Source organism: Etheostoma cragini, chromosome 5, assembly GCF_013103735.1.
Source record: "Etheostoma cragini isolate CJK2018 chromosome 5, CSU_Ecrag_1.0, whole genome shotgun sequence".
NCBI classification, from domain to species: Eukaryota; Metazoa; Chordata; class Actinopteri; order Perciformes; family Percidae; genus Etheostoma; species Etheostoma cragini.
Window position 1 is genome coordinate 23,488,485 of NC_048411.1, and position 13,450 is coordinate 23,501,934.

The following is a 13,450-nucleotide window of genomic DNA, read 5'->3' on the forward strand; positions in this document are numbered from 1 at the left end:
ACAAATGTATGAAGTGCTATAATGCATGTTAAAACTCAAAACGGGTCCGTCGGGACCCTAACACCATAGGAAGGTTAAGCACGTGATGGGACTTATTCAACATTTTTTTTTTTTTATGAAAGTCAATAAGAGCAGGCTTCAAGTCCTCTTGTATTTCAAAATTCTACTCCTACGTCATAATTTAACCTTCAGACGCCATCAAACTTTAAACCATTCACAATACTTCAGCTATTAGGCTCTATCTTAGCAGTTTCATATCTTTAACAGTTTTATTAAAAGATTTAGTTTAAGTTTAGTGTTACTTTAAGGAAGTTTACAATCTGTGTTTATTTCGTGACTTACAGTGGGTGATTCTTTAAGACTGAAGCTGCTGTTTTTATTGTGTTAATTGTTGAGTGAATTGTGTTGTAAGTTCTTCATGTGATGCCCTCCTGCTGCATTCAAATTGCCCTTTTGGGACAAAGAATAAACTGAACTGAATTGAACTGATGTGAGATCACAGAACCCTAAAGAAATCCTCTTATTCCCTTCTCTAAAACGTGCTCTCACGCCCAAAATTTTTCCTTGTCATACAACATACTGTAAAAACATAAACATGTAGTTATTCTTGTCTACTTTCAGCTAATGTAGTGTACACTAGCTAGAGTCTGCAAGTTAAGCATGAATAAATGCTGCAGCTCCTCAGACCAACAGAGGTGTCTGAGTCTTGGTTCCCTGGCTGCCAAGTGGAGTGACGGGGTTTAGCTCCGGAAACTCCAGCCAGTCTCCCCTTGTGATGTTCGACTCCGGCTACTTGCTACTGTAAGCTATTTTATTGAGTGTCCTTTAAGCAAAATACTCAGAGTAAATTTGATTTTCTTACGGTAAACCGTTATGTAGTGTAGCCATAGACTGTATATGAAGTGTATTTTTTTCTTTTGGTTAAGTGCTGCATTTGTCAAGGTCACAAGTTATGTTAGTAATAAAGGTTGGCGTCTGTACAGCCTCCTGTTGTTGTATTATGATCCTCATAAGTAAACAACACATGATTGGTTGACATCTTTTTTCGCGGTGTGAACGCTCAGACAAATATTACGTTTCTCCACCGCCCTGTAACATTTAAGTTTTGCGTTAAAGTACTCATGACGAAAAAGACATTTGCGAATTAATCGCACAAAAAAGATATTTGTTTTAACCTAAGCCATAATCTTTACCTGAACCAAACCAGGTAGATTTGTTGCCCCTGACCAAGTAGTACTGTGTGAATTCAGAACTTTAACCATGCGTTCAAGTCTAGCGGACGCTGTTGGTAGAGGTTAGCATTTAGGGTTTTCTGCCAGAAAAGCTCTGCGGCCCCCTACTATTCCACCATAACTTGTTATTATTAGCAACTAATGGAAAATACTTAAAAGAACATCCTGTGTGCCTCAGGTTCAGACATGCAAGAAGTGTCATACTGCAAATCAACTAAATCCTCTGGGACATTGTTCAATCTTACTCGTCTTACTCATTTCCCCAGCTAGAACTGATAGAAAAGGGCCTGTTATCTTCAAATAAATAGCAATATGACAGTTAATAGGAACCTATGTAAGGCAACATTATTCCAGTATTCCAACATTCATTCCAATGACCCAAGCAAATGTCCTTTTATGGGTACCCAATACATATTGTGAAATTACTGACTCTAAATGATAATGGGCAATTCAATTCAAATCTCATTCAAGCGCCACTTGTATTGTCTCCACCTTTTACAGCCAGCAGGGTTTGTGGAAAATGTGACATCATACTAGCAGGCAGGGAATATAGAAACTCCGATTGAAATTGGTGGCTGGATATTTTCACTTTGGGTCTGATTACTTGGGTCAGGGGGAATGGCAGGGCAATTCACTTCTCCTGGTGGTTTAAATGGCCACTTACCATATAATACAGATTCATATTTTATCAAGGAGTGACAGTATAATCTGCAGAGCTTGGTGACACAGGAGAAGGTACTGCCTTCCGAGCAAACGCTGCTATATTCTGTTTATGGGTGTTATACTTTTTATTTTGCCATAATTTCAGATTGTTTTGAATAAAAAGCATTTGCATTTTACCTAAATTTGTTATTTACATTAGATGGAGACTTTCACTTTGGAGAGTTTCACTCTAGCAGCTGGAATTCTAACATTTTGAAAAGCTCTGGCAAGGTTTGCCGCTGTGGCGTACATGCAGGAAAATGCATACTTGATATTACTGTCTAGCAAACTGGAGGCTATGTGACCTCAAAGGACAAGATTTAAATGATCCCTGAATTTTTCAAAGATAGGATTTTGTCCATGTATCTGTAATATGGTGACACATAAATCACAAATATGCGTGATGACATCATGAATGCAATACAGTCAAACAAACGCTTCAAGATCCATTTACTTATTTACACATTCTGTATATCCAAAGGACCAGGAGGTCATTTCAGTTTACATTTAAGAGCCGAACTAATGAACGTATTTTATCAAGTCAAGAGAATTTATATCTGTAGAAAACAAATTGGCCTCAGACAGCTTTAAATCTGTACAGCACATAACATTCTCTTTCCCTAGACCCTTAATTAGGAAAATAAACTATTTATGAGGGTAAATAAGGAAGACATGCAATATATACCACATCTCCAGGGTAAACAATTGTATATTTGCAATGTGGAGAGACAAGAGATATATTGAAAACATGCATTAAGAAATAGACCAGGGAAGATGTTTAGGAAAGTCAAGTTGCCGCCAAAAAAGCCATGACTTCACTCTGTCATTAATGAAAATAGTTAAGCCCACTGTCATTCTCTTCACACTGGTGCCACATTTTCCATAGTTCCTGATATAAGATGTGCAGCTCTGTTGATCCGTTGCCAACTAAGGGTCTGACAATCTCCTGTTAAGTTAAGAAACTGGCATAGTACACATTGATAAGGATTTTTTTTTTGTCAACTGTCTTGTGTCTTGTGCAACGATTACCGGTATTACGACAAACCACGGTAGAAATGTTGATGGTAACAAATACCCTTTTCATTTAAAATAACCTCATTATCACGGTGAAATACCACGGTGTGGAGACCCTGTGTATTATCCTTCTCAGCTTCATCTGAGGCTTCTGAAGTTGCACACTGAGCTCAGACAAGAGAAGGAGACAGAATGTAACAGTTGTTTTCTTTATCGTTTTTCTTTTCTTTCCAGACTTGTTAAAGTGATGTGTGTATCCCAGAACATAAGATAAAAACTATTCTGTAGCTTGCTAAACTGTCATGGCAGTAAAACCCATGATAGCTACAATGTGTATTAAGTTTAGGCCGTGTTACGACATGACATTTATTCGGAGAAAGATAAATAGATATATCATTGTTTTGACAACACTGCTGTTGCTGTGTTTCTTAGTGCATACCTGATAGATGTGCAGATTGTTCATTACTACTTGTGCAGCCACATGTTGATATTCAGGTTGTTTTAGGGCAATTTTCTAGCAACGTGCAATCACCAGCGCCGCGGAACCACATGCTTCGCTATTAAAGGTGTATTACACTGGATATGTGCGCTGCAATAGATGTGGTTTATTCTCAGTTTGTGTTATTGAGCAAAATGTTACATTTATGTTAATTGTTAGAGAAACAAATGTAATTCTTAGTATTTTTTCTATATGCTGGTGCCTGTAACATTTAGTTTGGTAAAGAATGTTTATAGTAAATAAGTATAGTGGGCTACAGCGGGTCGGTGTTTTCCATGGTTTTTACAAGCCTATTGTCCACATTTTTTTTAAACATAATTAACAGTGTTACACTTTTTGACACTTTTTCCGCTTATGTAGGTCTATCAGTGCTTTTGAACATATTGAACACACTTTTAAACATACCGTGATAATACCAAAAAACTTGATCATTTTGACAACTATAACTGTGAGGTTACAGTTTTACACTGTTACATCCCTAATTGGAGCCAATCAAGCTAACAACTTCAATTGTGAAATTGATATGTCTAAAAACCATTACAGTACATGTTTGAGTTAAAAAAATGAGGAAATGAAATGGAACATGTACTGGGAGTGATGCACAGCCTTCCCCAAATTCCCATGTAACAAAAGCATCTTTCTCCACTCCTGCTAGAGTTATTTTCTAACCGTCTAATCTAGCCAGGTCTCTTGCCAGCAAACATTGTCAATCCATCCATCCATCCATGCATCCATCCATCCAGCACTAGAAGTTGTAAACTACTATAGATAGAATGTAACTACATCAGAAAATCCATCCATCTGCCTGTCAAAGCCTGTGACCTTGGTAAATTTGACAAATAGGAGTTATTACTGTGAAAATTCTTAGTGGGCCAATCTGAAACACAGCCAAATCAACAACAATGCAATGCATGTGATAGATGCTTTAGCTATGGTGGATATTAAGTGTGTTACCCCTCAGTTAAAGGACAATTAAAACAATGTGTTTTACCAAAGTGAGATACGTGGCAGAAAGGAACTTTATGATGTTCAAAAGAAGAAAGCATCCCCAAATACAATGTTAAATGAAATCCAGTGGACTCACTATTTGCCTAGATAAAATAATGGTATTGGTGAATGAAAAGCAAAATAATTCCTAACACATCTGCAACCAAGCACTCCTCCAAAGAAATCTAGGCTTGTGTCCCTTTGGGCCCCCTTAGTTCTGAAATGATCCCAGACTAGCCAACTAGGTGGGAAACACAAACATGTGGCGGATTCACTCACTTTACATTATATGAGTTCTGGACACTGAATTCAAAACTGTTCTCATTTATCTTTGTTACCTACACAGTCGCCACTGTGACTTTATTGTTAAAAGTGATTCATTGTTTTTTTTGCCAAGATTTTGTACATCATTTGTAGAAATGTACACAATTCAAGGTTTGTGAGCATAGCTCAAACTATAGGATCTAAGCGAACAGTTGACAAAAACATTGTACAGGTGTGCAGGTGTGAATTTGTTTAGCCATTTAAAGCATCTGATAATCAAAGGGTCTGTGATGGAGTTAGCAGGTGGAGGTTAACCAACTCTCTCAAGGACAGTTTGGGCTGACACTTACTGAATCTGCAGTAACTGTGGTTATGATGCTAGGACTGAGCACACAAACCATCTTTCTATCATCAGTTTAAAAAATATATCACGAATCCTTCAGGCAGGCGCTCGAGTCTCAAATAAACTGAGGCCTGCTTTTGAGAGGCTTGACTATATAGTGGCATGCATTTTCTCATACAGATTCCTTTACTTTTGTCAAATACACAGGATAATGATTGACACCCAAAGGAAAACACATGTTTTAAATTGACATTACCGTGAGTTGTGTTTGGCTAAGTCAGTAACATAGCCAAGCTTAGGATAGATATTTCATGGTTACTGAGTTAGTTTACTGACTTTAGATGCTTCTCAACCTAAGCTACTGTTTCATGGCTACTTTTTAGCATGGCACACAGGGACGGACTGACAATCTGTGCGTTTGGGAAAAGTCCAATAAAGCAATCTAGGGGGCGCTAATACGATCACTTATATGCTACACGTAAAAAAATGAGAGGGCTCATGCATATGAGAGGTTGTAGTGAGCTCCCTTTTGCTGCTAGGATGAACACTATGGTGTTGAATTAAACAAGAAAACATTAGGCATACATTGGTACCACTTAACGTGCTGAGAAATAGGGAAGGGGCTAAATGATTCACCAAATTTAACCAAAGATTTAACCAAAGGATCCCAGCTTGCACTTTCTTTGCTTTTTTCCATCAGAGTGCACTTCCATATTTGCATTTACTAATGTGGAACTGGCAGAGACCTGGTGGCTGTTTGTGAAGGCTTCACAGACACAAATGATAGGGCCTAGTCATTTAAAATTAAGAATCACTTAAGGAGCCGAAATTCTCAGGAACAACTGCAAACGTTCATGTTAATGCCCACAGAAAAAGACATCCTCATGTCCATGACAATGCCTTCATAATAGACAGAGTTGCTGACAACTATCCTTCTTAAGAAACTTTTACTTCCCAAATATTAAATTTGCTTACATAATATGTGAACAGTTATGAGTTATAGTACATACTAACACTCTGTGTAGTTTTGGTATAGGCCTACACTATCTAATCCCCATGTTTAGGTACAGCAAGTATTCTACTTTATCTCTGAAATTGTTGGCAGTAGCCAGTGACATTTCATTATTTGTATTTAATTTAAAATGCAGATGTAATGGCATTTTTTGATTTTTATTTGAAGGCTGAGGCTTCATTAATAAACATAACCCTGATTATCATCATTGGTTTTGAGATGTTAATTGCTGTGAATTTCTCGTCTGATAGGCTGCAGTATTGTGGCTTAGTATCAGGACATCCTGGCTAGTGTCTGTTGTGCCCGGCTAGGGGCGAATGGCCGGATGATGGGTCTATATGGGAGAAAGTCTAGGGGCTGCTTTTTTAAGTCCCACTCTGTCCCTGAGGCACAGAAACATGATAGTGGTTTTCTCGTACAAATAATAAAAGAAGTGAACATATCGTACTGAACCTCAAAAGGACACGATGGGAAAGGAAACGGGGAAGGAAACAATGGGAAATATCGAAATCTTTCTAAATATCCATGTACGTGTAAACAGGGTATAAGTTTTCATACCTCACAATGCATACTTTATCTATATGTTTGTGGACTTTGATTTACGCTTTCTTTGTTCTCAAAAGAAATTTTGATGGAATGAATATAAATAGGACGGCTTCTCTTGGCCACTTCTATTAAACAGAAGAGTTCCACCTCCAAGCTGGGATGAAGCAGTCGCAGGCCTGCCAACCGTTGATTCAGAACAGAATCCAATATCCGTTTGAGGTGTGTTCTGACAAAGTATTAAAGTACTAGCAGCCAGGAGGATAAGAGCAGTTCCACTAATTGATTAGTGTGTGCAAATATACAAAAAAAATAATACTTTTTTTAATTTTAACAGGATAAATATGTTTCATTTCCCCTACCTCCCCAAAAAGTACTCCCATGTGAACTGTTTTTTGCATGTTCTGGTGTGTTTATGTGTTTCTTTCTTTTTCTGGAACTGAAATGGCACAAGTGGAAGCCAATTAGCTTCTGAGAATTCTCCCCAGGTGCTTATGGGAAAACACGTTCTAGCTGTGATAGTTAGCCGGATGATCAAGCTGCCTTTGAGCTGACTAACATTTGAGGGGTAAACATGGTGAAAGAGTGATGCCAGGAAAAAAATACAACTATTTTCCAGCCGGACAATTTGTCATGTGTTGCCCATTAAGATATAGAAATTAAAATAATACAATTCATGATCAGATGAAGGCACAACTTCCATCTCATGATTTTCTTCATAGTTTTCATGAAAACGTTTATACAGGCTGTATAGTTTCCAAATATTAATGGTTTGTTTTTATCCGGTTACTTCTGAATCAGGCTACTTATATTCTGACCATGAAATTGGTTCAGAAAAAAAACAATATAATACAGTCACTGGCTATTAAACTCTCTTAAGCCTCCAGTAAATGCACCTTAACCATCTCATGCATATTGTAAATGCTCTGCTTAGTATTTTCTACCCATGGGGAGCGGCAGACTCCTGGGGAGCTTCAATTCAATTAAAACTGGAAGTTTGGTGACTCTTGATCCAATCAAGCTCATGGCTGGGGTCCATGACCGTGACGTTAATGATAATGCCCCCAAAGACAATTGCAGAGACAGACAGACATAACAGATGGGAGTCTGGCAGGCGATGATGGAAATGTGTAGCACTGAAATTTAACATTTAAAATGTGAAAGAACAGTCACACCTTCAATGAAAGTCTTCGCCGTGTGGTTGCTAGAGATTGCAATGATGATGTTTTGGTTTGAGTAGAAGGAAAGGTTAGTGAGGATAAAAAGCTTCCCCCAATGCTACACCATGTGCTGCATTGCGCCATCAGGCTGATGGAGAAATAAATTCTACATTAACTGATGGCAAAAAGACAATTGACTCAAACGTTTGAATTTATTGTGTGAATAATGATATGGAAATGTATACAGTTACAACAATGACAGAAAATAATATTTGTAGATCAATCTAGTCTCCATAAATGTCATGTGTGACTGGTTTTTGGGTTGTTGTTGTAGGATTTAGATTGGTGTTGGGGTTCCGGTTTTGAATGTCAGCATTATCTAGGGTTAGGGTTTAAAAGAGTTAATCACCAATTTAGCGGTGAACTCCTGTTACGTTGTCTCATGATGAACTGTTACTCTTAGTGTCTAAACTCATCGCACAAAATTATTCACATTTCACTCAGACTTTACACGCATAACTGTGCCCCAAAGTGTCTTTTCAGTCAAATCACTTCCTTCCATTTTACGCTCACAATTGCAACACTTGTGGGCTGTCAGCACTGCCAAAAGGCTTTTTTTAGGTTAATGATGCTTTTAGGAACTAAGGGGTTATTTTACTTACAGCGACTCTTGCTGCATGTTGTGCTCCTGCACAGAGAGGAAGCCATATTTTTACCTGCTGGCTGTTTTAAGGAGTGCTGTGTTCACATTGTGTGAGTGACATGATTTTTCAGTTCAAATATTAAGAACGAAGATGATGTAAGTGAGGTTGTGCAATAACCACTGTACATTTAGAAGTTGTGGGAAAAGCACACATAGTACAAAGCCTTGTGTCTGCAGTCACTTGGTAATCCTTATGTGACTACCACCTGCAGCACAACAGCCTGACACCTCTGCAGCACAGAACCGCTGAGCCTCTGAATCTGCAGGAGTTGGATATTGTCCATCCCTGCTAAGGGACCTGACTGGGTTGATGGCCACATGCTGGCAGAGGGTCACATCTCTCTAAATGTTGAGATCCAGGCTTCCTATATTTGAGTTATTACAAACTGCCCATGGAATTGATTAACCGTGGCCTTTCGCTTGCAGTGACCTTAAGCTTTCAATTAAGAACTTTGTAAAGGTGACATGATTAGGCACTTTTCCAACTAGATCTCATTAAGGTACAAGAGCACCTTTCAGCCTTTTTGTGTGAATGCAAAGTTAAAGTACCTCGTACACAAGCACTGTTGCTAGGGTTTACGACTTAAGCAACTTAAAATCAGACCTGGTCTGGGTAAACTCCGTCCACTCTGCCGGCGATTTGATTTTGCCTCGCAGCTCGGTCTGGAAACCTGCACGTTTAATTCTCCGGCTTCAGATCACAATCTTGAACCAATCACAAAATGGCTTATCCACCTTGCTCACTTTTGGCAGTTTTAACACGATGACGAGAGAGAAGCGACAAAGCTGCTTCTTCTTTACATTCAACGTGTCGGCTATCGAATCGCAGCAACAATTCTGTTGCTGTTGCCGCAGTTTTAAAAGATTTCAAAAGTAGGTTTTCTCTTAAAACGGAACAGAAACTTCCCCTGGAACAATTCCTAAAAAACTAAATATACGTTTGCCTTACTACCTTTTGAGCTTGGCTTGGTCTGGTGATGGTGGAGCCAGACTAAATCAGACCTTTAACAGGCCAGGGATTGTCATTTTTGCTACAAAAATATTTATTCATTTAATGATTAAATAAGGCAGTGTCTCCAAACTTACCTTAATTGTAACTTGTCTCCCGCTAGTTGTACTACAGCACTTTAAAAAATGAGCAAAGGCCTATTTTGGAAAGTATTTTTGTATTTCTTTTTGGTCCAGAAGCACTCGTTTTCCCGTCTCAACATCAGAACTACACAGAGCTGACTTGGCGTGAATTTCTTTCATCTACATCTGCTGCGGTCAGATTCACTGTGTTCACTCGGAGAGAATCACTTCACAGAGGCACTTGTAATGACATTTCAAACACATTAGGAGACTAAAAGCACGTTTAAAACTAGGCCAGTTTCAGCATCATGGCTGCAAATGCTAGCAGGAGGATAACACGGTGTAGGCAGCACGCTTTGTTTTTGTTTTTCTTGCTACTGACAACACTCCAAATTTACAAACAATTTTAGGGAAATGGGATGTGTTTATTTAGCTGAAGAGGCTTAAAGGTGATCTGAGCGATGTCACGCGTGTTTTAGGCTACAACATTTGTTGTCACATTCAGCAAACATCTGCTCACTATCCGCGGGCTACCTGTCCCCAGAATACACTGTAATAAACCGCTGCCTCTGTAGACAGCCCAGTGTCTACAAACAGCAGCAAAAACACCTGCACCACGAACAATACACAAACAGTGTTCCAGCCAATAACTGACAAGAAGAATTTGGGGGTGGGGGTTGGGGGGGTTAGCGCGCGGAAGCACAGAAAGGAGGGGGAGGGGACGGGATGAGGAGGTGGGAGGGGCAAGCTAGTCTTGTTTTGTTTGAAAATAATTTGAACGTCAACAAGAAGTAACATAACCCAACATTGCTTAGAGCATCTTTAAATCCTCTTTACTTTATTCAAGTCCAGTGGGTCATCTCTATACACTGTTTTAGCTTGCATGAACACAGACACTATTGTGTGCAGAGGTATTACATATCTACCTTTTATAGTTGATCACAACTCAAGATATTTAGTTTGGACCAAAATTATGGATTCATTGGAAAACTGTGTTCTTGTTTTTTTCTTTTCTTCTTCACAATGCCAGTCACAATTAGTTGTCAGATCAACAAAGCTTCAGTTCAATCTTTTTTTTTTCTTTTTTTTTCAGCACTGTGCAAAACTGCTGCTGCATTTTGTGCTCAAACCCACAGAGGAAGTGTTTCTTTTAGAATTTTCAAATTTTTTTCTCTCAGCTTTGTGTGTAAGAGGCTGAAAGACAAAGTTTGGTGTAACAATGTGCAAAACCAGTTTTGGGAGGTTTAGCAATAGCACACAAACCCTTATGTCTTTAACATAGAGAAAGTAAAGTGGATCTATTTTACAGAGCTGTGTGTTGCTCACCCTGAATCTCCCAAAATGATTCTCTGAGTTTTCTGTTGTTTACTACTATTCACTTTGGATTATGTTTTAAACACACAACTCATTTAAGGAAGTCTAGCTCTGCCCTCCCCAATTTGAGACTTCAAGAATAAATCATTAATAAGCTCAGATCCCTGGTTTCATCTATGGAGGCTAAGCAGGCTCATAAGTAATGAATGAGAAAGGTCTCCATTCTTCTGCAGCTGCTGTAAGAGCCAGTCATTTTAATCACTCCGTGAGAAATCATAGTGTGACCTGACGTGACTGCTAATGTCCCTGTTTAAAGCAATGTGATCTGACGCTGCAATATGCACTGATACAAAAAACGTTGACAAGAGCTTTGCTGCATTTGCAGATCGTACATCAGTAATCTTTAACCAGCCTGGGCAGTGCAAAATGATAGTGATTGAACAATGCAGACGGTCGCTTGGCAATAAATTTAGTTGGATAGTGCTAAATGTCTTATGCACGTTATTGGGAAATGATAATTATCAGTTGTGCCCAGGAGAGCAGAAGGATTGAAAGAACGGGATGAAACAAGAACGTGCCGCCCTGTACATGGTTTGAAGTTAAGATTAAATCTCAAGCTTAGAATTTCTTTCCAAACAGCTGCATGCACATTCACTGTTTGCATACAAATACATAATCAACAATCAAGCAATTAGCAATTCAACATTCAGTGTTTCCTGAATGAATATTGTTGTCCTCCCATGTGAACATTTGCTTATCCATTTAAATTTGTTTTTTATTGCTTTGGAAATCCCCAGAACAAACTTACATGTGTTCTCCATTTGGCTCCCTTCCATAAATAAATTTGATTACCACTGGTACTGCAACATATTGGGCTCAGAAATGCTTATTTAGGCATGGTAGAGAGGAAAAAACATGCTCAGTTGGCCATTTTGTTTGTGCAGCTATGATGGAATTAACACCACTTCATCACTTCACTCTAACAACACAATCTTAACATAGATCTTAGGTATCATCTTGAGTATTTTTGAATAATGCTTCGTGTCATTTCTCTACCACCCATTGGGCTCATGACAAACTGTATATGGGTTTCAAGTCATAAGAAGAGTGTCGGACCTTGGCTTGATGTTTTAAATCAGCATCAAGATATTTATTTTAAAAGAAAAGCTTTTAAGCCCTACCAAGGAGGGAGATCGTCCCTGGGTGCCCGGAGGCACTGGCAATATGTAGAACTTCAGAGAGAGACCTTTACGGACTGATGCAACAGAGCTCTTCCTAAACCCTGCAGTTGAGTAATAAAGTTACCGTGAGTCACTGATCCCACATAGGAATCTGGGATAAATATGGCTCCTGACTCTGGTGCTCCACCACCATGTAGAAACAGACAAGTGCCTCTTCTTCTGCCGTTAGGATTTATGTGTTCATGTGGAACTTCGTTTTCTGTCCATTGATCATCAGTTTTCCGCAATGGTTGGCTGGTCATTGGCGGCAGATATTCTTTTTCTATATTTGTGTCTCCAAGGTTTCTGTGCAGCAAAAAAATTGATGAATGTCTTCTCAGTTATTTCCTTTTGATTACCAGTGTTCACCTTGAGGCATTCTGCAACTGATTAATGTTGAGACAAACAAAATGAAAGACTTTTCCCCTTTCCTCTCCCTCTGCGAATGACAAAACCGTTTTTTCATTCGGGCAAGGGCTTGTGCTGCCATGTGGAACCTTGTGGAGCATATTAGGCTGGGTAAATGTGGTAAAAGACACAAAATAATCATAATCAGTTGTCTGTTTTCTGATAGTGACCTTACAGTGGAATAATGCTCGAATAGGATTTTTTTCATTCCAACAGCAAAGATTGTATTTGCTCATTTACCGCTTGTATAGGGTTTTGTTACATCTAATCTAGTATGTTCATGTGTGATGTGATTGATGTGTATATCTCAGCATGTTTCAGAAGTGCTAGGTATTTGTTTTTAGCTATTTCTAGTACAGGCTTCAACAACATGCAACATCAATCATCATACTGCTGTCTGATGTTACAGTTTCTGACTCTCAATAATGTGACTCCCTTTTTGAATTTACTATGCAGAAGTGACACTTGAGAGATTCGAAGATGGTTTCTGAGGAGATGTTGGAAAAATACATCAGAATGCAGATATGCAGAGGCTGAGCGATATAGCCGATAGGAAGAGATAGTAATTTCAAAATTACTTAAGATGGAAATTTTAATGAAAGTGTTGATATATTGTATAAAAACTAGTTCCTTCCTGATCCTGACTGAGCTGTGTCTAACAATCAGTTGAAGTGTATCGGGCCCATAAATAACTCAACTCCCTTTTCAGAACCAAATCTTTCAAATGGCTTCCAGGAAGTTGGAGGCACAAAAACCCTCTTGGTACCTGACTACTCTGCAATAACTTTTTTTTTAAATATGCTTTATCAATTGATAAAAATGTACATTCATGTAATTCAAGTATTGCTTACATTATCATAGGAATGCATGTTGTGAGTATGGTTGTTATTCCATTGTCTATTTCTTTTAATCTAATTATGATTTTTGGGGACAAAGTTGTGTTAATGTTTAAATGATTTCACAAATACATCAAAGGGA